At 28.8% G+C, this 4,676-nt stretch overlaps 1 long non-coding RNA gene across 1 annotated transcript; it reads left to right on the top strand.

Annotated features, from left to right (window-relative positions):
* The first annotated feature begins 33 nt into the window (after positions 1 to 33).
* LOC105119983 (uncharacterized) lies at positions 34 to 1,795 on the top strand. The gene is made up of 2 exons (XR_841229.1): positions 34 to 197; positions 1,377 to 1,795. It is a non-coding gene; the product is annotated as an uncharacterized LOC105119983 (long non-coding RNA).
* The last annotated feature ends 2,881 nt before the right edge of the window (positions 1,796 to 4,676 follow it).

Genomic DNA, 4,676 nt, shown 5'->3' with positions numbered 1-4,676 from the left:
TTTTATGCTCCTGTGTTTCATACTTTGGACTCATTTTCAAGCAGTCGGTTACTTGTGCAGGAGGCCATGCAAGGTTGGAATTAGATATCTAGAAGATGGTACTAAAGTAAGAGTTTCTAGAGGTGAAGGATCATCTGGGTCCATAATTCCTCGTCCTGAGATTTTAAAGATAAGGACAACTCCAAGACCTACTGTTGGTACATCACTAAAAACTTACCTTTTTGCTGTGACTCATTTGACTAGAATTTAAAACTTTTGAAATTTGCATTTGATGGTACATAGGAATGGGATGTGAGGCAATGTGTAGTGTCTGTCTTTGCTTATTTATTATAAATTCGCATGACACATGCTAATGCCAAGGGGATATATAGCTATCATGTGAATAAATTCTGTGTTCATAAGCTTTTGTTAAGTATAACAACACATTAAATAGTAATTCAAAATGGTAAATCCAAAGAACATAGAATATATAGAAGCATCTCCCCATGCCAAAACATAGGTAGGCATAAAAAATTAAGTTCTCGGTGCTACTTAGCATGCACTTCATGATTCATAATTGGTGGAATACATGGAAAAAAACAAGTAAAAGATTCATCATGTATCAGAAATGGAAGAAGCTTAATGGCATATGCAATGTGTTTTTGGAAAGAAAAAAAGGCAGATTCTGATATTTAGTGATTGAAATCTTTCATATCATGAGATTGGTATGTTTTGAATCTCCTTTTCTCTATTTAGCCAATTTGATTAATGGGTATGTAACTTGTAAGTTGGTGACTATAGTTGATTGACAGCCCTCATTAAATGGATTATATAAATTGGACCTGATTGAGGTGAAGTATGGTTTAGTTTGTAACGCATTATATATTTGGTCCTAATAGCATGGTCTATGAGGTATGTGATGATGAAAAGGTGTTGAGCGGGACAAGAACCTCATGGCTCATTGCTAGTGTAATTTCACAAATTTCTGCCAGCATGCCACTAGGCTGGATGTGCATCATCTAAAAGGATTTCACTATGCGAGCATTGTTCTAGTGTTTATTCCTTGAGTGAAAAACATGTTTCTTGATTGTTGGCGGGAAGAGGGGGGACTCTATCTGGTATTTTGGTAAGATAAATGGAGGTTGAATGGCTTTTGATGGGACTGAAGTAATTCTGAATTGCTCGGTTGAATTATTGTTCTGAATAAACAAATAAAATGTACCAATAGATATATGAGATTTGATTTCATTCCAAACATATTATCTATGAAACTTGCTCTAGAATAAGTTAACACGTACAAAGTATTATCTGGAACTCTTTAAGATAATCTTTCCATTGTTTTCACTCCTGTTCGAAGTCATCGTTGGCAATAAACTGATTTAATATTCTTTTTCCAGCTGGTCCCAAGGATACCCCAATGGATCTTGTGTGGAAGAAGACATACGATGCTAAAACCGGGAAGGGAATGCCTGACCTGTGAGCAAATCTTGTGCATTTTTGTGGCAGACATTAAGCATGTTGATGAGAAGTGTCGTGCAATGTGAAAAATAATGATTTTGTAAGGAATTCAGCTCCCAGTTTTACCATTTGATTAGCACATTCTAAAAGTGGGATGTTTGGATTAATTTGTAATCGCACAAATGTAGCTGATCTCCCTATGTGTGGGTGTTTCTTGCCTGCGTTTATGATCCGTGGCCAAAACAGAGATTAATTTGAGCACTCGTAGATGAAATGTAAAGGTAGTGGGCTAAAGAAGTCACTGATGCCGTTCAGGGGCTTTCATTTAATGCCAATTTGAGAAGAGTTCTTAACTTGACAAGGTTATTTTGTTTATATCGGTACTGAAATCCAACAGTAAGACCCACCGTTGTTCCAAAACCAATTGATCCAGCTTTCGTATCTCCAATCTATTGTAGACGATGGAAGATGACGCAGGGCCTTGAATGGATGAATATCCCCTCCCGTAGCAGTGTTCTATGAAAAGTTGACAGATGCTTCAAGCGTTTTCCAGTCATTCTAAGGGTTCTGTTCTTTTTGGACGCTTTATATTTGGGCATTGGTTTTTCCTTTTTGGACTTCTCAAGTTGATCAAAGCTTACGATAGACTCGCTATCATTAAAAAGAGCTAACCGGAATGGGAAATCACTGTAATTCGTTCCAAATTATTCCCACGGCTTTCTGGAATAGTGAAATGTTATTTTTGCTCTTTCATCTATAACACTCACCCTTAATAGTTAAATGATCAGATTTAGATTTAGATTTAGATGTGGTTATTTTAGGTTTGATTTGGTTTTTATTAAAAATTAATTAAACCGATTTTTTTAAAAAAAATAAAAATTGGTTCAAACCAGCTGATTTTAGTTTGGTTTGATTTGTTTTTAGAATAAAAACCGGCTCAAACTTATTTACCTTAGTTTTTTTTGTTTTAGCTTGATCACTGGTGGTGATCTGGTGTAGCATAAATGGGTTCTTTTTTTTTTCCTCATCTCTTTTTCCTCCCTTGAAAATTATAACTTGACCCTCTTGGTTATTTGTATTACAATTTTAATTCTTATTTTTTTTATTTTTAATTTTTGGTTTTGATCCTTTTATAGAAGTTTTGTTTGTTTTTAATTTCATCATTCAATCTCAATTTATTAAATATTATATTTTTCAATATAGTCTTTATTCTTTGAATTTTTAATTTTTTTCATTGGTTCTTTTATAAAAAATTTAGTAGTTTTCAATTTCATCCTTAAAATCAAATTGAAGGTGTCATATTTACCAATTTGGTCCCTATTGTTTTGATTTCTGATTTTTTTTCTTGGCTTTTTTATAAATTTTATTATTCTTTTTAATTTCACCATTTACTTACAATTTTTATTTTTATTTTTATGTCAATTTCAATTATTTTTTTTCCTTTTAACAAATTTATTTTTTCACCCTTTAATTAAATATAAAATTTATTTTATATTTTAATTTTTATTGTCATTCTTATAATTGCTATTTTTAAAAATCATTTTGTATAATTGATTTTTTTCTTCAATTTCATCTTTTCATATTTAATTTAATATGAATTGGACTCCATGATTTTTTAAAATTCAGTGTTTTAGATCTAATAACTCATGTCACAAGTTTGAAAAGTTAATAAAAGTTTTTTTAAAAAATTTTATAATCTTTTTATCGAGTTATTTCAATCATAACATCTAAGTCTTAAATTTGGTAAGATATCTTAAGTTAACTAAAATCTAATTATCATGGTTATAGACTCTTTGTTATATCTTTTTTACCCCCATTTTAATACATTAACATCAATTTTTACATAAAAATAATCCAACACCAAGGCTACTACAAAGTACAAATACCTTAAAAAAACTGTTTTTTTATTCTGCTGCCAATGAACTCTCGTTTTCCTGTTCAACCCGTTGTAACAATGGCCATTTTTTCCCTTTCTTGGTCCCTAAGATTTTTATCACTTACAATTCAATCAATGAAATATTTTTTATAACTATATCCTTGCAAATTATATTGACATGATTTTACATATTATAATTTGTTTTAATTTACATGCTCTCGCGTATATGATATGTTTTGAAGTATTGTTATATTAAATTAAAGATAAATTTTGTAAAATTAAATTTTAAACTATTTTAAAAAAAAGGACCAAAATGAATATTAAAAAAAAAGCATTTTCTCATTTACACAATTCAAATAGGGTTTAAAAGTCAAATTTGATCCATGTTTTACAGATTTTTACAATTCAATCCTAAACTTTATTTTTTGTGTTTCAGTTCTTATATGTTGATTTAAAAGAAAAAGTCATTGAAAAATAAAAAAAAGTAAGAGAAAGCTTTAAGGTGACCAAATTCAGCCATCAATCACTATGATTTTGGTGGTTATGAAATGATTTTTAAGAGAGAGACTCAATAAAGATAGTTTCTCACCTTCAATCATGCTAAGAAAGGAAAATCATGGCTTAATAATGTTTTTTTTATTTCACTTGATTTTGTATTTTTAGTATGGTTAAAAATTGTATTTTGTTTAGAAATGAGATTTTAAAGGTACATATTTTTTTCCATGTATTTTTGGTTAAAGAAGGTTGAAATTTGAGATTTTTAGAATCCAAAAACTTCAACCTCTAGGTTTTTGTCATTTGAGCCACCTCTAATAATCGATGTGTTATCCATTTTATTTATAATAATAATAATAATAATAATAATAATAATAATAACCTTTTGCTCCTTTTTATTTTAATTTTTTTAAATTACACGGGTGAGCCTTCGTTCGAAGATCAAGTGCACCTGTTTTATTTACATTTGGACCAAGTGCAAATCCTATATTCCACCTCAAGCCTGCCTTAACTTTTCTAAAATAACCCTTATTATTATTTTTAATTGATTTTGTACATTTTATAATAATATTTTTTTAAAAATAAATTTATCATGATGATATTTAAATGATTATTCAATATGTCTGAGTTTTTTTTATGGTAATATTAAAAATTATTTTTAAATAATTATATAAAAACACAACATGCAACATTGTTTTAAAAAAATTGTATTGAGCATTCAATGCAAAAAAATATATATGTTTTTTTATTTAATATTTTTATATAGTTTTTCTCAAAATTAGTGTTATTGTACTTTTTGACATATTCGTGTCAAAATTATTGAATTATAATTTTTTATTTTTAAATTAAAATTTATTTTTAAGATTAT

The sequence above is a fragment of the Populus euphratica genome, unplaced genomic scaffold (genome assembly GCF_000495115.2).
Source record: "Populus euphratica unplaced genomic scaffold, PopEup_1.0 scaffold4258.1, whole genome shotgun sequence".
NCBI lineage: Eukaryota > Viridiplantae > Streptophyta > Magnoliopsida > Malpighiales > Salicaceae > Populus > Populus euphratica.
The sequence above is the reverse complement of the archived record's forward strand: the minus strand, read 5'-3'. Positions and strand labels throughout refer to the sequence as shown.